Source organism: Tamandua tetradactyla, chromosome 16, assembly GCF_023851605.1.
Source record: "Tamandua tetradactyla isolate mTamTet1 chromosome 16, mTamTet1.pri, whole genome shotgun sequence".
Classification (NCBI taxonomy): Eukaryota; Metazoa; Chordata; class Mammalia; order Pilosa; family Myrmecophagidae; genus Tamandua; species Tamandua tetradactyla.
This window is the reverse complement of record NC_135342.1, coordinates 59,683,766-59,706,006: the sequence shown is the minus strand read 5'-3', so window position 1 is coordinate 59,706,006 and position 22,241 is coordinate 59,683,766. Positions and strand designations below refer to the sequence as shown.

At 46.1% G+C, this 22,241-nt stretch overlaps 1 long non-coding RNA gene across 2 annotated transcripts in view; it reads left to right on the top strand.

Annotated features, from left to right (window-relative positions):
- LOC143659543 (uncharacterized) overlaps window positions 1-22,241 on the top strand; it is a 170,132-nt gene that overhangs the window by 130,165 nt on the left and 17,726 nt on the right. Inside the window, exons 4-5 of one of the 2 annotated variants that reach the window (XR_013163602.1) lie at window positions 10,635-10,707; window positions 10,890-11,566. This is a non-coding gene — a long non-coding RNA (uncharacterized LOC143659543). Of the gene's footprint in view, window positions 1-10,634; window positions 10,708-10,889; window positions 11,567-22,241 lie in introns of those variants that run through there. The other variant, XR_013163603.1, reaches the window with a different exon arrangement.

The window sequence follows — 22,241 nt, the reverse complement described above, 5'->3', positions numbered from 1 at the left end:
GGAACCCCAAGGATTCTGTAAAGCCAGTATTGGAAGGCTCCCGACCCTCAGAGGAACCAAACCTTCCAAACGCAAAACAGTGAGCTAATAAAGTCCTGCTGTTCAGCCCACTGTGTGGTATTTGTCATGGCAGCCTGGAAAACTAAGACAATTATGACACACACAAAAAATCAATAGGTCTTGAGCAAAGCTTCCTTCCTTGCCCTTTCTTTCCCTTCCCTCTCTGCCCTGCCCTTCCTTTTCCATTAACTCCCCTATCAACTGAGTGCTGAAAGTGTATTCTTATTTTAAGAGAGTCTTTTCTGAGCCTGGGTGGCCTCCTGTTCCAGAGGCACAGGGAAGCCTCACTTCAATGCAGGCAGACCTGCCCATGTTCAAATGGGCAGACAAGGAAGCCCAAGTACATTCCCAAGCTGTCATGGCAAAGTTCTAGAAAATGTCACATCTCCTGAGTGGCTTCGGTGGATGTACACCCCCATCAGCCTCTCACAGGTCTGGGATTTATTTGTTTCCCAAAGTCAGGTTGTTGGCCAGGACACTCAAGAGGGTCTGGGCCCTGTGTGGGCATGACGGGCATCAGGTATCCTGAACATTACTGAATGGGATGAGAACCACCCATGAGTCAGTTGAAAGGACAGGCTGATTGAGGTTCTGCCCTGTAGCTCTGGAGAAGAGAGGGTGCCTGTGGGTCAACAGAAGGCAAGTCCAAGGGACAGTCAAGACAGTGTGTTTGGAAGTGGACTCGATGAGGTGGCTTGCCAGAGCTGTCCAGGGTTGAAGCTGTGAGCTGCTGTGAGCCTTCCAGGCTGCTGGACTGGGAGTCACTGGGCCTGCGTTTCCTTCTTGGCTCTGCCATTGACTCACTGTGAGGTCATGGGCAAGTCACATCTACTCAGTGACCTACATTTTTCTTCTCTATTAAATATGAGGAGTGATCCACATTCCTGCTTCCTCTCCTCCCTTGCAAGTTGACCCCAAGGGTTCTTCTCGATAAATGCTGCCCACTAGATTCCATGTAAAAGTCTGCTTTGTGGAACACTGCCCTTTTGGGGCTGCTCTGGGGTTGGAGAGGGAAGGTGCAGGGGACAAACATGCCCCTTCCACGGCCGCAGAGTCCTGGTTGAGAAGGGACCTGAACCTCAGCAGCATCTGGTGGGTACCAGGTGCTGGGCCAGCCTCCCAGAACAGCCCTATGACATGCTTATCATTGTTTATAGGGCTTAAGTGACCAGTTACTCGATACAGTTTACACAGTCTGAGTGGGGGCAGCTCTGCTGACTGAATCCCAGAGCAACCGAGAGATTCATCCCCACTGCCGTGGTCACTCTCAATGTGTCATCCTTGTGCCTTCTGGTCTTACTCTGTCCATACCAGCTGTCCTCACTGCCAATTCCGATATCTGTGTCATTGCTTCAGGATTATGTGGGTGCCACTTCAGCGAGCATCCTTTAGGCAACAACAGACTGGAGTCAATGGACGAGTACCCCAGCTCCCTTGCCGTGTTCACCAGTTGCCAGAGAGCCCAGCAGGAGCAAGTACCTGCTTGGTAGCCTTCCCTTCTGGCCTCACTTGCTGCAGCGTCATGTGGGTTTCTGAGATCATGTTCCAAATAACCTCTTGCTTCTGAATACTTGCCTCAGGGTCTGCTTCTGGGGGAAAGTTGATCTAAGTAAGGTGCTTTGGGAAGACAAGGTATAACTTGACCTGCTCTGATTGAAGGAGAGCACACCCGCAAGTCACACAACCTGCATTTCATTTTCTATGATGGGTGGTGAACATCATTTGAAGTCCGACAATCTAACTTTCAGTAATTGATGCTGTTTGGCTTAAGAGTTGTAATTTTGAAAATTAGCCCCAAACCTGAGTAGCGTGAGGGAGACAGTGACAGAACTTTGGCTTGGCTCTACCACGCCTTTCGCCCTGTCCTGCAGCTCTGCTCCCCTTCAGTGGGACAGACAGACACCCACCCTTTACATGTCTCAAGGGCAGGAGCTGTATCTTCCACTTCTTTTTCATCCTTTGTTGGAAAACTGTGTCTTTCTGTGTGTTCGTAATTGTTCTTAAGATTCTGTAGAAAAGGTTGCCTGAATCTTTTAAGAACAAAGTAGGCTTTTCCATGAGGAAATCTTTCTCTGATGGGAAAAGTACAAGAGAAAATCAGAATATGTGAAAAGAAGGGTCCTTTCTCTTTGGTTTGTGACTCTGGGAGCAAGGAAAGAAGAGTGCTTCTTGGGATGCAGGAATAGGGAATAACACTCTATTAGAGTAAGTAAAGTAAGTAAAGGAAGCAAGTACTGATGATATTCTGCAGGAAATCCACATTCATCAGGGAATAGGATCTGGATTCTTCAATTCCAACTGCCACCAAGAAGCTGCCCATGAGCTCTGTCTCTTCCTCTCCAATTGCTCTGTCTTCATCCAGGCTTGTGTGTCTTCTGTCCCAGCTGCCCCCATGAGCCTTCTGCCTCTCACCCTCCCAGCCTATTCCCTCACTGTGGCCAGGGCTGGTCTCTCCTCGTTCCACTCCTGCTCATCCAGCGGCCCAAGTTCAAGCTCTCAGTTGGCACACAGGTCTTCCTGATCCATCCTAGCCTCCTGATCCAGCCTTTTCCCCATGATACTTCCAGGGCTGTCCTGCCAGTGCTCTCGGTGTTCCCAGAACCCAGAATCCCCTCCCACTTGACCTCCTGGACTATTTCAACAAGGCACAACTCAACAAAGCACAATTCAGCAAAGCACAATTCAGCAAGGCACAACTCAACAAAGCACAACTCAACAAAGCACAACTCAACAAGGCACAACTCATCAAGGCACAACTCAAGTGTTCCCTGGGTAGAAATCATAGCTCACTTTTCATGCTTCCTTAGAACCTGGTTACACCTCTATGCTCCTGTCACTGCATTATTCTGATTCTCCAGGAGATGCACAGTGCTGCCCCCTGACAGACACCTAATGTAGGTTCGTGGAAAATAATCAAATGGCCTTGAATTTCCCTTTTGCATGTTCACATGCTTACATGCTCTTTCTTTTCAGTGAGGCCTTGAACACCTAAGAGTTGATGTATTTTATTTCAGATTCTTTTTATAATCATGATACCATCTGATGCTCCGTAGCCCCAGGGGCAGCCTGGCTGTGGGATTGTGTGTAAAAAGTAGTCACTGGATAAGAGAATAGATGACAATCATTCTTTCAGCTCCAGAGCTCACCTCAGTGTCTCCTATCTCACACGGATATGCTGACTGTCTGAGAATATTTTTATCATCCCGTCTTGCTTAGAAAGCTGGACCCTTGATCCAGGTCATTTCAAAGACAGAAATGATACAGTTTCCAGATCCCTACGTTCAGAGAAAATCCCTGGCAGAGCCTCCTGCTTCAGGAAATGTGACATGTGGTTTTGCAGCACACCTTGCACACCTGTGGGGTGATGAAAGGTAATTTAACACCTGTCCAGGCCTCCCTTGTGGCTCTCCAGGTGGGTTAATGGGATGTTGGGTGCAGTGTTAAGAGCCTTAGCCCATCGGTGTTACAGCATATCAGCACCTCCGGCAACCAGCCCTGCCATGTACTTGGTTCCTGTTTCTCAGGGGCCGCCCCTTCTGGTCTGCACTCCAAAACCAAGCTCTCCTGACTACACCTTTGCTGTGACCCTCTACGGACTCCACTGTGCGGGGGAGCATCCGAGGGCAGCTGCTCACTGGGTCTCTCTGCTGCAGGCACTGGAAACCAAGATGCCAAGGGCATTGTGACCTCCTACATCTAGGCATCTACTATGCAACAATACCCAGGATTTTATAAAGCCTGCAAAATTATTCACTGAGAAAGATAACCCAATATAATACTTTTTTTTTTTTTTTTTTACATGTATAGGCACCTGGAATCAAACCTGGGTTTCCAGCATGGCGGGTGAGAACTCTGCCACTGAGCTGCTGTTACCCACCCCTCAATATAACACTTTAATTGTATCATTAAAGTATATTATTTTCAAACTAAATAATCACAGCATGAGTGTGATATTAACTTCCCATCTCTTCCCTTTTGGGAACTGGTAACTCCCCTAATCCAGACCAATAAAAGCTTATTGGGCATTCTTATTGGGGATGGCATGGTGACCTAGCAACACAGCAGAGTAGAGTCATGTCTTATGCCCAGTTAACTAATGCAAGTTCAACAAAAGAGAAAAAGATAAGGAGAGAGAGATGGGGGAGAGAGCGCTTTCCTTGGTCTGGTGACAATGTCTGCCATTCTCCCCAGTGAACACATTTCCAGGCACAAGTGAGGGATGACCCTGATGCCAGCCTGTTACTGGTTTTGGAAGCTGCGAGCCTCTTGCAGGTCAAGCCCTGGCTGTGAGCTTGGTGTTTGCAGAGGTGCACTTCTCACCCTCAGCTTTCTCTATCAAATGCCATCCACCTCTATATCCATTATACATATGGGTGTATTTACTGAGCAGGGCTGTGGGCACCAAATGAGGCAAGCTCTAAGTTATGGATGACTTAAGGGTTTCTCATGGGTCAATTTTAACAGATTTTTTTTGCCTTATATGCTGAACTTAATAAACTACAACCTCTAGGTCAGATGCAACTTCATGAAAACGATGATGGCAATGATGATGAGGGTCACCACTCACAGGCCACTGACCCAGACCAGCCAGTACGACACACATTTTCCATGAATTAGCTTCATTTGAATTCCACATCAGTTCTATGCATCTGATAGCATTCTTTAGATGCTACCCTTTTGATTGAAGTTTATGTTTCATAGAGCACACTTTGGTGACTCTTTTCATATGCACACACCCGTGTAGTTGCTGTTCTTATCAAGATATAGACCATCCTTACCTGGATTAGTCAGGGCTCTCTGGGGAAACAGAACCAAAGGAGACATCTCTAAATAGTATGAGATTTTATAAGAGTGTCTCATGCAACTGTGGAGATGCATGAGTCCAGATTCTGTCGGGCAGGCTGCAAGCTGGCAACTTTGATGAAGGATTTTGGTGAGTTCCCCAGGCAGAGCTGGTTGGTTGAAGTAGAGATAAAATTCTCTATTCTCACCCCTGAAGTCATCCCTCCTCCTGAAAGCTTTCAACTGTTCAGATGAAATTTCTCTCATTGCTGAAGAAGTTCTCCTTAGTTGATTGTAGATGTAATCAGCTGTAGATACAATCAGTTACTGATGATTTAAGGCCATGAAATGTCCTCACAGTAACAGTTAAGCCAGTGCTTCCTTAACCAGACAACTGGACACCATCACCTGGCTGAGTCGACCCGTGTACCAGCTCATTACACCACCCCCAGAGCAAGTTCTCCCATTTCCCCTCTTAATCAACTCCTTCCCCCACTGAGGTGGCCATTATCCTGACTTCTAAGACCAATTTGAGTTTTCACATTCTAGAATTCCATATAAATGGAATAATACAACATACACTGTTATGGGAATTGTGAATCCCCAAGAGATATATTGAAGTCCTAACCCCCAGTACCTCTCAATATGACTTTACTTGGATGTTAAAATAAACTGGGAAGATGGAAATACTGGCAGTCAATGAGAAGGAGGGGTAAGGGAGTATGGTATGTATGAATTTCTTCTTTCTTCCTTTATTTCTTTTTCTGGAGTGATGCAGATGTTCTACAAAATGATCATGGTGATGAATACACAACCATGTGATGATATTGTGAGCCATGGAATGCACACCAAGTATGGAATGTTCATATGCTAAGAATGTTCATGTTTGTACGTTGTTTGGTTTTATCAATAAAAACTAAAAATATATATATATATATGACCTTATTTGGAAATAGGATTGTTGCAGATGGAATTAGTTAAATGACGATGAGGTCATTCTGGAATCGGGCAGGTCCTTAATCCAGTATGATTGGTAACTTTATAAGTAGGTGACACGGATGAACACAGCAGGGAAGGCCAGATGGGGCAGAGGAGGCAGAGATTGGAGTGATGCAGTTGCAAGCCAAGGAGCACCAAGGACTGCCAGCAAATGCCTGAAGCCAGCTGAGCCAGGGAAGGGTTGTCCCTACAGGCTTCACGGGGAGCATGGTGCTGCTGAGACCTTGATTTCAGATTTCTAGCTTCCAAAACTATGAGACAATGAACTTCTGCTGTTTTAAGCCACCCACTTTGTGGTACTTTGGTGTAGCAGCCTGGGGAACTAAGACACATACCTTTTAGTGTCTGACATCTTTCTCTCAATGTAACTTTTTTTGATATTTATTTACTTTTTAAAATTTATTAATAGTTCATTTTTATCACTGTGAAATATGCCATTATATGAATCTACCACAATGTGTAAATCTATGCATCAGATATTATTCTTTCTGTTTTATAGATGAAAGACAGTCTAATGCCTGGATACATCCCCAAGTATGTTGAGCAGATAATTAAAAAATATTGGCAAAGTGCCTTGAGAGATGGGAGAAAAAATATGGAACTATTAAACTTTACCACTGGGAAAACTCCTGATACTGTGTCAAACATTAGGGACTCTCAACTCAATAGGCCAAGCCCTTGATCTTGAGGCCTACTCTTGTGAAGCTTATTTATGTAGCAGAGAAGCTAAGCCTATCTATAGCTATGCTTAAGAGTTACTTCCAGAGGACCTCTTTTGTTGCTCACATGTGGCCTTTCTCTGTCTAAGCCCAACTCTGCAAGCGAAATAATTAGTCTCCTCCCTATGTGGGACACGACATCTTGGAGAGAAAATCTTCCTGGCAAAATGGGATATGACTCCCAGGGATGAGCCTAGCCTTAGCACCATGGGATCAGCAATACCTTCTTGATCAAAATAGGGAGAAGAATTGTAACAAATAAGGTATCGGTGGCTGAGAGAGGTCAAATAGAGTCGAGAGGCTACTCTGAAGGCTACTCTTACACAAGCTTCTGCTAGATATTGCTACTTATGGTTTTCCAAACCCCAACCAAAACTATTCCTTCCAACCCTAAAGAACACCTAGGTCTTATCTGAGATTCTACCAAAATTCCATGCACTATGATTAATTTCCAGAAACCTACAACCTCCATATAGGTTCCTAGGTTAGATAAATCCTGAAACCCAGAGGGACCAGCCTGAGAACATCAACTAGCTCATCCCCCATCCCATATTTTCAACAACCCTTTCCAATATGAAAAAGTTAACATGGGCATTGCCCAAATACTCCTAAAGTTTGGGAGAAAGATCAAAGGAGAAGGAGGAATTATAACAGAAAAGACATGACACGATTCAGTATGACTGTTGAATCATTATATTAATATTTCTTTTAGTCTCCAGCATCTTGGAAAAAAACTTTAATTTGTGAAATTGTAACCCATACAGTCTGAAATCCGTTCTACAACTAATTGTTGCGGTGTGCTTGGAAATGTGTTCTTTTTTATATACATTCTTGATTAAAAATAATATATATATATAAGAAAAATAGAAGTGGAGGGGCAAGGTAAGTTATAGGACATCACCTAGCTGGCAAGTGGTATTGCAAGGATTTGAACCCAGAACCGGGAACTCCAAAAGCTCTATAGGCACTGCCTCTGTGCAGGGGCTCATGGTAGCTCCAGTCTTCCAGTCCTAGAAGAGATGCCTGCCTGGGTGCAGGTGGATGTACACAGACAGAACACAAGATCATCGACTGCAGGATGCAATAAACGTACCTGCATTACCAATGTATTATGCTATTTCTTTCCGGTCAGTTTTTTGCAGATGGATTAAACCTTGAAAATGCAGGTACTTCCCAGGATAAGAGGCTGAGCCCTGGCTTAAGCCAGAATCTCCATCCATCTACCCAGAATCTTGATTCCTGAATTTAACAGAAAAGGTATTACTTTGATGTTCGAATTGTGCCTTTGATCAAAAGCTTGCTGGCTCCCTCATGTCTCTTAGAACAAGACAGTAGCTCTATTGTGCTGGCGTGTGTTGTAACATTTCGGACAGCAGAAATGACATTTACATGAAACAGCCAGCCTTGGAATGTGTGAGATAAGACAATTTCAACAGCTCTTCGAAGAAGAGTCCCCAGCGTTGACTTTAAATCAAACAGAAGTAATAGTGTGTCATCCTGGCTTCCCGTTCTCTACCTGGTGTTAATTAAAATCCTGATAAGAGAACTGAGTCAACATCCATATGAGGAAGACCAAAGCAGAGCTTAAACATGTTCAGATGAAAGTACAGTTAAGCAGAATTAAAATAAAAACACCCCCTACACAGTCTTCATTCTCATTTGGCCTCGACTGGACCTGGTGATTAATATGTGGAGGTAATTTCTATGGACTCCTCCTGCTGTACTTCCCGAATGGAACCGTTGGAAATAATTGAACAATTACTTTGTGCAGTGTTATCAAAGTTTATTAAATGGGTCCCAGCAGCTCTGTCCAATTACCAAATTTGGCTGATTTGCATATTGCAAAGTGGAGTGGTGGAAAGGGTTCCTAGAGTAAACCCTAGTTACTTTTGAGGAGAAAGATTGTTTAGCTCAAATCCTCACCTTTTGCAGATTAGGAAGCTGAGGCTTGGAGAAGTGGAAGGACTTGTTTCAGGTTCACCGTGAGCTGCAGGCAGGGTGGGATTGTGGAGTGGGATGGTGGGGTGCGAATGTAGGATGGGGTCGTAGGGTGGGGTTGTATGCCCTCCTCCTTAGACTGCCCCCACGCCCATCTGGCTGTAGGGATGTTGTGCCCAAAATGAGTCTAGAACATACTTCACATCCCCCAAAAAGGCTAAAACGTACTTCCCGCACGTCTCAATTGGTTCCATTTTGACATGACATTGAGCGTACGCTTAAAATGCAAATCCATTCTGACGGGACAGGAAATAATAAAGGCAGATTATTCCATTTCAATTTAGTAGTACAAGGGACTTGGGGTTGTTGAAGTGACAGGTTGCTGGTCCAGAATGAAAACACTGTTCTTTCTTTGGAGGGAAAAATGAACTTTAGATGCTTTCCATCTTTGTTCCTGTCTCAGGACCTTCCTCTTAGAGCTCATTCAGACTTTGCTTTTATCTTTACACTTTCATTATAGAATATGACCAATCCATGCAATAGCGCGAGGATACATAAATCACCCCACATATACCCATCCCTCAGTTCAACGGTTTCAACTTCCGGCCAGCTCTCTTCTGTCTCAGTGCTTCCCCCTCACTGGTTCATTTTAAAGCAAGTCACAGGCATTGCAACATTCTGCAGTTTGGACCTTGCATTTCCTGTTCAGTCACAATATTTTATAAGTAAATATATGTGGTATATGTAAATTTCAAATGATGCGACCATTAAAATGTTAATTCTGAAATATTCTTCATAATTCCACAAAATTAAAATCTCAACAGAAGATAGAATGTGCTCCTATTTCTGTAATGCACACACAGAGAATCTGAAAGGATGTGTTCCAGATTGTTGTTTCTTTTTGTCTTTTGGCATATCCTTTTTTTTTCTGCCTTAATAAACATGCAAAATTTTTGTGATAAAAAAGAGTTGTTTTTTTTAAAGTCACCCGTAAAGAGGTGTGAAAGAGTGGGGATGGGATGCTGAATTCTGCTACTTCCAGAGTAAGGAGATGTACCAAGGAAGAAGAAATGGCTCCTGGCATGTGTGGGGACTCCTTAGTCCTGCTTAATGATAATAGGTGTGAGAGTGATTAAAATTTTTTTGCTCCGAAAAGTGTTTGTTAAGCCTCTACTATGGAACAGGTTTTGTGCCACTTGCTGGGATTACGATTACGAGACTAGAAAGAAAAGAAGCACCTTCCTACTCTTCTACTCCAGGCTGGTGCGTGGACCAGCAGCATCTGCCTTACCTGTGAGCTTTTCTAGAAATTCAGATTCTCTAGGCCCCACCCTAGATTAGTAAATCGGAATCCATTTGCAATAAGCTCCCCCAGTGATTTGAATGTACATTAAAATTTGAAAAATGCTGAGACTGATCAGGGTATCCTTGATGTCTGGGAATGTGTAGTTTCTGCTTTCTCGGCCTTCCTCAGAACTTGCTCCAAGGAGAGGTGGTGGAAGTGTTCAGGGCTTAAGCAGCACTTAAAGTGGGTGTGTGATGCACCCTTGTTGACTTGAGTGAACAGAGGACTGTCCTTACACCCTGTTTCCCCTCCTGCCCTACAACCTTTACTGATTCACTGTTGTCAAGGAAGCACCTCCAATCACCTTGGCTAGTCATTAGGAGCCTAGGACAGAACAGGCCTTTGAGATATTTAGCATTTTTATTTTGGAGCATCCATTATACCTTTTGACTCTGTGCTTTGTCCTCATTGTGAGGTATTCTGAAAATTCTGATCCATGCCTTCCTTGTCCTTAAAAATCTAGATCCTCTGCCATCTCCTCCAGCCAGTGTTCTAGGAACACACCTGCAGGCAGAATCTGTTCCTTCTCCACACTTTGGCAGGGTCTGTAGTCTATGGCATTCACTGGTTTACTATACAAGTGTGGCCGAGAAGAAACTTAAATTCCCAGACCTTTAGTTTCCTTCCCTGTAGAAGGTCTTGAGGGTAAAATGAGAAGTGTATACAAAGCACTCAGGAAGATGTTTGCTTAATGTATGCCAGGAGATTTTCTAAGTTTATTAATATCTGCAAAGCATTAACCGTCGTGATAATTCTAGGAGGCAAGTAATATTTTTCTCCTCATTTTACAGGGGGGAGAGAGAGACACAGAGAGGTTAAGTGACTTTGCCCCAAGATCACCACAGCAAGTGGAGAGGAAGCCAGGTAAGAGCTCAGGCAGTCTGACTCTGAAGTTGACACTCATAAATGACTGTGCTCCATAGTTATTCAGCAATGGGACAGTAAAAGTGGTCATGTGTGTCCTCCCATGGCCCCTCTCCCCAGCCTAGCCCAATGACGTGGTTGCATAAATCGACTCATGTTTGTTGTACACTTTTTCCTATCAGGTGCTGGTACTGGCTGGGACAACTGCATCCTCGCCATCCCCACTGGCTGGGCCAGGTGTCTTGGAGCAAAGATGCCTCCAGGCTTGTTGGGAGGAATTGTGGGCTTCTTTACGGCTTTCTCCAGCCTGACACAGACCTCTTCCTGTTTGCATGCCAACAGTATTAGCAGTTCTTCATGGTCATCGCATGTGGTTTGTGGAAGGAAGGAAGCAAAGAGCATTGGATTTGGAGTTGGGACACCTGGGTTAGAGCTGCTCCCTGATTTATATGTTGCCTGCATGTCACTTAGTCTCTGAGACCCTCAGTTATCTTGTCTATAAAATGGGACCACAGGGCCAACTTCACAGGGTTGTTCTGAGAATTAAATGAGAGGATGGAGAAAAAAGCGTTTTGGACTTGTGATGTTCAAAAGGAAAACCCACTAGAAGGTGAGGAGTTTGAGACCAGAGACCACATGTTGTCACTTGAAAGTAGATCCCAACGAGAGTGCAAATTACTAGTCTCCATAGTGATTTCATATGGCCACATAATATATCCTTGGATTGACATAGCTCAGTTACCTGGACTGTTTTGGCCAGAAAACAACCCACTGGACATCCTTAAGTGCATTTGTTCCCTTTGGCATATAACTTTAGGATAAATCTCTAGGAGTATGATTATCAGGGAGAACATGATGAGCATCCTTCTAGTTCTTCAAATGCATTTTCATATTGCTTTCTTACAACATTATGCAAATTTTACCACAACCTCACTAGAATTGGTTTTTCACAGTATGGTTTTATAATTTTAAAAAACTCCTTAGTTTTTTTTTTTTAACAACAAAACAGCATTGTCCAGTCACCACATGCTTGTAGTATTGCACTTATCACATAAAAGGGTAAATCATTTATTTTTAAGTTGTTCTCTGAGCTGTTCTTTCCCCCCAGATGTGAATGCCATGAAGGCCTAGTCCATAGTTCTCTGTCATAGTTGGAACATAATGGCAGTAATTGTTGAAATCTTTTCCGTTATCATGCAGAATACCGTCAGTCACCTTATATGGTTTCAAAACGACACTTAAACTTAGTTTTGCTCTGGGGTGCTGAGTGTTGGATTAGAATCCAGGCTCTGTGGGACTTAGAATCCTAGGAAATGGAGTTTCTGAGGTTTACCAAACCCCGACATTATTCCAATGAAGAGTGCTGAAGAAGCCTCCCTACCCGAAGTTTTGCAGAGGAAATTTGGGTCTGTCACCCAGTAAACTGATGACAGATAAGATATTTCCCATCAAGGACATGCTACCACTGGATGGGAGGTGTCCACAACACCAGAGTGACCTGACTGGGTCAAATGAGGTCCCTGGTCTGGAGACAATAGGCGACAATACAACATGGATATTTGTGCAATGAGGGAGGCTATTTTCAAAAGACGGTGTTTGGAAACTCACTTGTTTAAAGCTGAACAGCTGACCGAGATAAGGGTTCAGCTGGCGAAGAGGTTGTGTGTAAAGCATGAGCGTGTTGTGGGTTCAGCTGGACCTTGGAGAAGCCTGGGAGAGCAAGAGGAAGGCAAGGGCTGGCAGGAGGGTGGGTACCATTGGTTAGGGGTTGGGGCTGAGGATTTTGTTATTATTCTTTGTCATTATTGTGAAAAAGCAAAGAAGAGGTGCTTGATAGCTTATAGAGAAATTCTTAAAAGCTGAGGAAGACAGACTGCTAGGTACCAGGAAGTGGGAAGGTGATGGGGGAAGTAGGGTGCTTACAGGGCATCCCTCACTGGGTCAGGGTGTAGGGTACAGCCCTCTGCTCCAGCATCATCCAGTGGTCACACCTGAGGGCTGTGGAGAGGAGAGAGACAGTATCTCCTAGCCCCATCCATCTGCCTTTGCACCCACTCCCAGACACTTCCCTCCTCCATCCCCACAACCTGGCCAGTCCAACCCTCTCCACCATCTCCTGTCTTGTATCCCAAAGTCCAGACTTTTCCCTTATCAGCTGGACTTTTGCAAGTAGAACCTCAGTGGTTGCTGCACTTCTTTCTCTCTTTCTAACACTCCATCTTTCTAGCTGCTGCTGAGAGTGAGTGTTCTTTCAAATAAATTCATCTGATCTCATCATTCTTCTGTTTAAAAACTTCTCTTTGTTCCCCATCACTCCCAGGAGGTTTCTTTGGCATGGTTTCCCAGATCTTTCACAAGCTGTTCTACAGGGATTTTTCTTTCCTCACCTCCAGCCATGTTAACCCACCCCATGTTTCCTGCCCTTCAAGTTCTCTTGAAGATTTCCTTTTCTCAGATCTATATGCCCTTGTGCAAGTGATTCTCTCATCTTGGAATCCCCTTTCCCTCTTTTCTATGTGGAAAATTCCCATTCATCCTCCAAGGCCCACTTCAAATGCCCCCATTTTTATAGATGCTTCCTTCCCAGAACAATAATGGTCATGCCGAACCCTAACAATAACGGTCATGCTGAAGGAACGACATCTAACTTCACCATGGGCACAAGGTAGAGAGAACTTTGTTGAAGGTGTGGGACAAGAAGGAAACTGATGTGGAGCACCTATCATGTGCTAGGCAATTCACGGACCTGATCATGTTTAAACATTTCAAGGACTCTAATAAGTGGAGGAAACTGTTGTCCCAGGGTGGTGCAATGACTTGCTTTAGGCAACCCAGCTAGCATGGGCCAGGCCTGGGACCGGATTCCAAGTTGTCCTGACTCAAAAGCAGGACCTTGGATGCTGAAATTATGGCATGGCACACTGCTTATTCCTTTGATGAAGCTATCCCATTTGCTTATGGGTTGGGGATGAGGAATCCAAAGCCCTAAGAAGTTCTGAATCACTCTTTCAGTATTGGGAGAAGCTGCCAGTACAGAAAAGACACAGGTATTTCAGCAAAACGTTTCCACCTCCAGAACTGGAAGATGAAATGTTGTTTGATCCAGTCTCAGGTGCCCAAAGCTACTGACACCCGAACCTACCTGGTTGCCGGGCACTCCGGGCAATGGCGGTCTCAAGGACCTGCTGCACGGGAATGAGGGGGCTTGTCCCCTCTTTGGAGGCCTTCACGCTTCCTGTCTGGTCTCTCCCTTTTTTCCTGCATGGGGAAGTAGGGTGCTTGCAGGGCATCTCCCACTGGGTCAGGGTGTAGGGTACAGCCCTCTGCTCCAGCATCATCCAGTGGTCACATCTGGGGGCTGTGTAGAGGAGAGAGACAGTATCTCCTAGCCCCATCCATCCGCCTTTGCACCCACTCCCAGACACTTCCCTACTCCACCCCCACAACCTGGCCAGTCCAGCCCTCTCCACCATCTCCTGTCTTGTATCCCAATGGACATCAGCTTAGATGTCACTTCCACGGGCAAATCATGGGAAAGGAGACCTCCTCTTGCACTCTCCATGTCTCTACCTTGGCACTTGCCTTAACTGGAGTCATAATTTAAAATGAAGAGTTCAGTTAATTTCGGTCTCCCCTGCTGGACAGTGTGTGCCATGAGGAGAGGAGACGTGCTACTGCGGCTGCTGTTCCATAGTTGCTCCATCTCTCGTCTCTCCTCTGTGCCTGGTACGTGGCAGTCACCAAATCTTTGTTGAGCATGAAGGAGATGCTCAGTGCCTTCTCACTTTATAAAAGAACGGTGAGAGATGCTCCTGCTGAATCTTTGCCACTGGGGGATTAAGAGAACTCTTGTGGAAAATCCGTTCCTAGGATGTCAGGTCACGGGGGGCTGCTTCCTCGTGAGGAGGAGGGACCCAGAGGATGGGCTGCCCAGGCCTGGGCTCCAGCCCTGACTCTCACACTCACCTGGTTCTCTCTTTATCACACGTGGGGAGCGAGTCGCTACAGCAGCGTGTCGTGGGAGCACAGGCTCAGGGCACAACAAAAACGCCCAGCAAGTGATCCCTTTATTACTTGCAGAGAATAAAGAGTCCCGGAAGGGAAATGATCTCCTTGTCACTGACACAGCACAGAGTCCCGGGTGTTTGAATACTGCTCCAGGTGAGGGTGGATATATGTCAGCTGCGCATGCCCCACTCCGTGCCTGAGAAGAGGGGCCAATCAATACTGGCAGGTGTGATTTTTATCCATCTGGGGGAGTGGGAGGGGCCCTGCACTGCGAATTCCTGTTCTGATAAGCATTTGGGACAGCTTGCTTGTGGTTTTGGGTTTAAGGTCTGTCCAGCAATTTACATTAGACCTAATATCTCCCCCAGGCTGTGAAATGGCACACAATAGAAAAGGAAATAGGTGAGGTCTGGGGCAGAATATTTATCTGGAAAATGAGCATTTGGACAGAATGATGTTTAAGGCTCTTTCCCATACCTATAGCTGATGAACAGAATGGCAGGATTTGGTAGAAGAAAAGTAAGGGCCTAAACTGAGGTCTGGGGCTAAAGGAGAATCCCTAACTCTTCCAACAATTCACGCTGTGTGATGTTGGGTAAGGTACTTGCCCTTTCTGAGCTCCAACTTGCACATCTTAAGATAGGGCACTTGAGTAAGGCAAACTTCAAAATATCGTCTAATTCAAATATATTGAGATTTGAGGTAAACCAGAGGCCCCCAAATCCTTGATCTAACTTACTTGGTTCCTGTCAGTTCACAGCCAATCAGGTGGGAGGGTCAATTATTTCCTGACTCAGAGTTAGACTCTTCAACTCTGAAATAGAGATAGATAGCTTCGTGTGGGCATATGCACTCCAGAGGGATTTAAAAGGCTTAGGTTTCTGTCCCAGTAATACTACAATCTGCTGTGTGACCTTGGGTTACCCTCTCTGGCTTTAGGAGTTCCATTTCCAAAGAAGAGGAAGTAGATAATAAACCAGGGCCCGTTCAGCTAAACAGTTATTTATTTTAGATGGAATGTAGAAATTCTACCATAGCACTGTCGAACACAAATAATCCTTGCTAAGGCAGCCTTTTGAGAAGAGAGACTCAGCTGGTTGTGCTCACTCTGGGCTCCTGGATATAGATGTCAGTAGTTATTTGAGTCTGCTCAAACATGGCTTGGCTCTGTTTCAGTGGCTGCAGGCTCAGTTTTGGTTTCCTAGGCTGCTCAAACAAATTCCATGAAATGGTTGGGCTAAACAATGGGAATTGATTGGCTCACGGTTTGAGGCTGGGGAAAAGTCCAAGTCAAGGCGTCATCAAGGCCATGCTTTCTTCCCAAAGACTGGCATTCTGGGGCTGGCTGCTGGTGATCCTTGGCTCCTCTGTCAAATGGCAAGGCACAGGGTGGGTCTCCTGGTCTCTCCTTTCTCTTCAGGATCTCGATTGTATCCAGCTTCTTTCTTCTTGTGGTTTTCTCTCTCTCAAGTCTGAATTCTTTCCATTCATAAAGGACTCCAGTAATAGGATTATGAGTCATTCTGATTGGATTGGGCTGCATGTACCTTCACTGAACTAAGTTTATCAAAAGATCCTACTTACAATGGGTTCATACCCACAGGAATGGATTATATTTACGAACATGTTTTACTGGGTACATACAGTTTCAAACCACCACTGATGCCTTTTCTTTGGACTTAGGAGAGGCATTGGCATGATATATTGAGGATACCTGCATCCATGCCAGCATGAAAATTGGCCACAAATTTGTGTAGAACAAACAGTTTGCATTTTTTTGGGCCCTCGCTCCTGCTCACCGTGGAGTTGAGAGCCCACAACAGTTGTGTGTCTGGGGTGCAAGCATTCACACAGATGGCATTCTTCTTCTTTCAAGTTCCAGAGTCTCCTTCATGTCCTGTCATACTCAAATCATTCACTCATACTACAAATATCAATTAAGCAGCTCCGATGTGTGCCAGGCGACGGTTTTAGGCCAATGGTTGCAGTTGAGAATGAAACAGACAGAAATCCTTGCCTTGCAAACTTACCTTTCAGTGGGAGGGAGACAGAAAGGAAATCAACTGATGGCTCTAGAATGCATTTGGTGGTGATGGGAGGGTGGCAGAGGGTGCTGGTGGGTGCTATTCTACAGGTGGCTGAGCAGGCTTCGGGTGGGATGAAGCAAAGAGAATGAGCCAGGCAGGTCCCTTGGAGACCATCTGTCTGCCTCTGGTCTAAGGGGCCTCTGCTTCCCAGTTGTCAGCCTTCACGTCTCAGTGGTTCAAGAAACCTTTAGATTCAGCGGCTCCACCTTTTGTGCCTCTTTAATATCCTCCTCAAATGCGACGAGGCTGCTTTCTGCATCTATCACCATGTCTCTATGATCCTGTACTTTCTGTTTTCCTTGAGGACCGTGATCTATCTAAGAAACAGATATTCCCCGCTTGACTGCAGAGAAGAGCCGTGACTTTTTTATAATGTGGGCTGAAGCAGATTCTCCTTTGGGCAAGAAACAAAGACACCGTGACACCCTCTGAGCAGCACGTTTCCCTTCTCCAGGTGCTGCAGCTCCTTGAGGCTGATCACTTCATGCCCCGTGCTGCGAGGGTCTCGAGTGCTCTTTCAGAATGAGTTCATTAATAACCATTACATGCTTAAGGGGTGGATTCGACGCTTGATGCGATGGCCAGTGTGGAATCACTGAAGTGAGAGACTCGGGGCGTATAAACGAGGCCCCTTCCGGCCTGCACACCTGGCTGCTGAGAGTGGGCCACCCCAACCCACGGAAGGCGGCTCGTCAGGAGAGGCGGCGGCCGTGGGTGCCAGATATTTGGCTCCCATGTTTGTCAGTGATTCATGAAGTGATTATCAACATTCGCAACCACTTCATGAATCAACCAGGAGCTGGAAAAAGATGTAACCATAATGAGCTCATTTCCATAGAAATAGGAACCAGACCCAGTGGTGGGTCAAATGGCTGCTGCAGCTTAGACTTTACCCTCTCCCCTCCTCACCCTCCTCCTTCTTGGCAGGCTCATTTCAGGCCTCATTATCCCTCATCTTCTCTGCCCTTATCAACACTTTGGTCCCTAACCAAGAGCAGCCAATAGCTGGGACCTCAGAAGAGGTGGAATCCGAGTCCTTCTTCGTTCCCATTGGAGGTGGACATCTCTTGGGGTCCCTTGGTGCCTATTTCTTTTGTGCCTCCAGTCTTTATCTCACAGGGTTAAATTGGCAAAGCACCTCCTCTGGAGGCCACTTAATTCTTCTCTTGGGTGCTCCTGGTCCCTTCCCGCACACCCCTGGAACTGGCTGTCCTATGAGATGGTCACCTGCCAGCAACATGCCCCTCTGCATGCCTCAAGCTGCTGGTGACCTTCTCACTAGTGGGCCAGTTTCCCCATTGTCCTATCTGGGTTCTCCCAAGAAGCAGATCTTAAGACAAAGATTGGGTGTCTATGGTTTATTTGGGAGGAAGCGCTGTTCAGGGTGTGAGAGAGGAATGGTGATGAAGGGGGCCATGGTGAGAGACCTAGCACTGTGACCCTTTGAAGAGTGTGTGGGACACACCCAGGGTTGGTCAATTGAGACGAGGAAGTGGGGGCATTTGTCTACCAATTCCCACCCCTTGTAGGATGAAGGTCCCTCCATTTTTTTCCCAATTATTGGCGTAGTTGTAGGTTTCACAGGAAAATCATGCAGAAAGTAGAGTTCCCATATTGACTCTGTCCCCAATTTTCCCTACTATTAACATTTTGCATTGGTGTGGTACCTTTGCTACAGTTGATGAAACAGTATTATTATAATTATACTAGTAACTATAGTCTGTAGTTCATGTTAGGGTTCACTCTTTGTGTTCAACAGTTCTATGTTTGTTTGTTTTTAAATTTTTATTCTGTTAACAATCTAAAAATTTCCATTTTAACCACTTTCAAATATGTAATTCAGTGGTGTTAATCGCACCTGCAGTGTTGTGCTGCTCTCCCCACCTCCATTGCCAAAATGTTTCCATCACTGTGAAGAGAAACCCTGTATCTTTTGAGGTATTAACTTCCCGCCTCTCAGGCTGGTCCTTTTTGCACACACCACCTGCAACCAGCGTGAGCCTGCGGCAAAAGGCGCGGGAAGATGCCACGTGTGTAGCAACGTGTGCTAGTGATTGCCAGGGTGGCCCTGGGAGCTCTGGGGAGGCACCGATAGCGCTAGCTGCCTTCTGCAGGTCCCACACCGAGCCCACCCAAATGGGCTCTCCCTCTCCCTCTCTGTGGCTGAGTTTTCAACTCTTTCCAAGAGGCATTGGCTCCTGTAGCATCCAGCATCTCTTTCAGATGCTGCACTTCAATAGAGCCACTTGGATTCCTTCAGACTCACCACTCACCTAGATGAAAGGCAGAGTCTCGTGGAAATCAGAATGAATGGGTTCCTCGGCCAGATTTCCTTTCTACTGAAAGGAGGGCTTCATCGCACAAACTTGTGCATCCCAGTGCTTCAGAGAGTTCCGGGTGAGCCAGGCAGCACGGCAGCAGGTGGAGGTGTATTTCTGGAGCAATAGCTATCATTTCTCAAGTAGCCGTATTTGAAAGCAGCACCTTTCTGGGCTCTATCCTCCTGGCCCCTTTTAAAGAGATTGTGATATAATGTCAAGAAGATTGTGCTCTTTGAATGGTTCAATAAGCTTTTCATTATGGCCTCCAAACTTCCAGATTTGGGGGCTGGGGAACTATCCCAAATATCATTTGGATCAAAGATTAAGTCCATTCGAGTTTTCTGGTTGAGCATGTCAGATAGGATGGCCAAAGTTGGGAGGACAAGCTTCTGGGGTGGTGACCACTGGAGGGGAAGAAAAGACGCTTGTGGGTGGGAGTATTCGGAGGTTGCGTCAAACACCAGAAAATCCCAATGCTATAAACTGACCACAAGGAGGGTTGAGAGGGCCCACCAAGCAGCATCCCTATTAGACAATTAGACGCTTTGGGTTTCTTCAAAGTCTGAGCAGGGACAAGGGCTTGGGTGCCAGTAGTTCATCTGGGAAGTGGATTTAAGAAGCACAGTGAGGGCAGAGAGAAAGCAAGACCAGGGAGGGAGGAAAACCAAGAACGGGTATGTTCATTCAATGAGCTGGTTACCCATGTGGCCGCTGGGGCTCAGTCCTACAGGTGGCTGTGGGAAGAGCAGTGTAGAACACACATTGGAATAACTCTGCCAAAGACAGGTGAGCTGAGGATTTACCCACCAACCCCAGCGGCTGGGGGTTGGCCCCGGGGGTACTGAATCTTCTGCACTTCCGGGAGGCACACGCGTCAGATGCGCTGGGGCTGCGCGCCGGGGACTGAGTGTTGTGTGGAATCCAAGGCAGGGGGCCAGGGAGTGAGGCACAGCACTTCACAGGCCCCTGTCTTAGACCCTCAGTTTGGAGAATTAAGATCCATCCAAACCTTCCATCCATTTCCCTCACGTGCCGGGAGATAGAGTGGTGAATTCGCCAACTCCTCTCTCGCAGGCAGTTTTCAGTTAGAAGGGAAGGCAAAGAAGCTTATATAATTTCAGAGTACTCAGAACAAAAGTCCCGTGTCCTGAGGAGAGGGCATTCGTCCAGCTGAGATGAGGCCACAGGGCTTTTCCCATCCCCACAGGCCCTTGGAGAACAGGTCTGGAAGTGTCCCTCTGGCAGGGCGTCTGGTGCCCCATCGTGGCGTGGGAAGAAGGGCATGTGGAAACGAGAGAAGAGGCTGGTCTCTGCTCCCAGGAGCCACCAGCTCCTCTCCTTTATACAGGCTCCCAGATCAGGGAATGGACCTACTGCTTATCAAGGAAGGAGGGTGGCTCTGAGGGAGGACTTCCTGCTCACACTCTCATAAGCGCCTGTGGAGGTCCCACGGGCATGGCAAGTGAGGAAACGAAGGCACTGAGGGGGCACGATGACCCACACTTAGGGGGCACGATGACCCACACTTGGGCGCCGGGACACACGTTCTGCGTCATTCCCAGGGCTGGCTGTGGGCCAAGGAGGAGGAGCCCAGTTTTGACCGGCTGAGAGTGGGGTGTCAGGGAGAGACAGGCCCAGCTGCTGGGGTCCTCCTGGTGCTCTCGCCTGGAATTCCCTCTTTCAGATCCTGGCATCACCTTCTCCAAATCTGGTGCCACCTCCAACTCCCTGCTTTGCCCTGACAATTCTGTCTGGTTTCCAGTGAGCATCCAATCTGGAATGAGACAAAGGTGTAACCCAAGACTGGCTCTAAACTGGAACCTGGAGCCATCAGTAGCTTCCAGTTTCCTTTCCTCTCCACGTGTCTGCTCAAAAGACACCTCAAAGAGGCTGTCCCTGAAAGCCTAATTAAACAAGACCCTATCCCATTGCTCTCAAACATATACCTGGATTTATTTTCCTCCAAGTTAGTTCTTACCATTTAAATGTGGATATGTTTACTTGTTTACCAGGGTGTATGCCTGTGACAACAGAGATCTTGCTGTTTTTCTGTTCGCTGCTATACCACTTAGAGAACAAAACAGTGCCTTTGACACAAAGCAGGCCCTCAATAAACATTTGTTGAATGAATGAAAGAAATCAACGTCTCAAGAGTATAAATGTGAAGCGGCCTAGCCCGTGCCTTAGAATACAGAAGAGTTACTCAATTCCAGAGCTCAAGGACTCATCACACCCGAAATGAGAAGATAGATTCCCTTGTAGCTTTTGTTTGAAAACAGAAAAAGCTCACATAAAACACGCACCAAGCATTCGTTTGATTAGCTGGACTTACTACACCAGTGTGTCTAAAGGAATATATCGCTGGATTTCACCCTGCATTTGAAAGCAAAACAATTCGCATTTGAAAATCTCATTACCAGCATCTTCCCTCCAAATCCATTAATGGCGTGAGTGTTTCTGGCAACCGAAATCACCTCGGATTATAGTAGGAAATGCAGCTCTGGGGAAAACGGTACGTTTCAAAATGTTTGTACCATTCACTTGTCAAATATTCACGCGGTTATGATTCTCAAAGAAAGCACACAATGTAGGGAAATTGGTAACAAAATAAAAGCTCCTGGATGTATTGAGAGAAGGCGGTCAGAGGACTCTTCTCTGACATACCTAATCCCAGAGACGGGAAATTAAAAACCACGCCAGAATATCAATGCCTCACCCAAGGAATGTCTTGCTTTTCTTGAGGGAAGTTCCAGGTCTCATCTACCAGGGCAATCACAGACTTCTTTCCTGGACTGTCAAGTCTCCTCTTTGCCCACCTCACAAACAGGATTCTCTTCTTCTCCCACTCAGGTTTTTCACCCCAGCTAAATCAGGCTGTTACCAATTCCTGAATCTATATGGCCATCCTTCGTTTGTGAACTTGCATGAAGATCAGATTGCTAGAGCCAGAGAGGTCATCTAGGGGTTTACCAAGTTCTTGCTCTTGCTGAAATTAGTTCCGTAAGGTTTAAAATGAAACAAACAAACAAACAAATTAAAAGGGGAAGGTCTAGGGGTCCTGGAGCCAAATGAATTGGAAACTACAGAACATGCCACATTCCCTTGGAGTGTCCCCAGT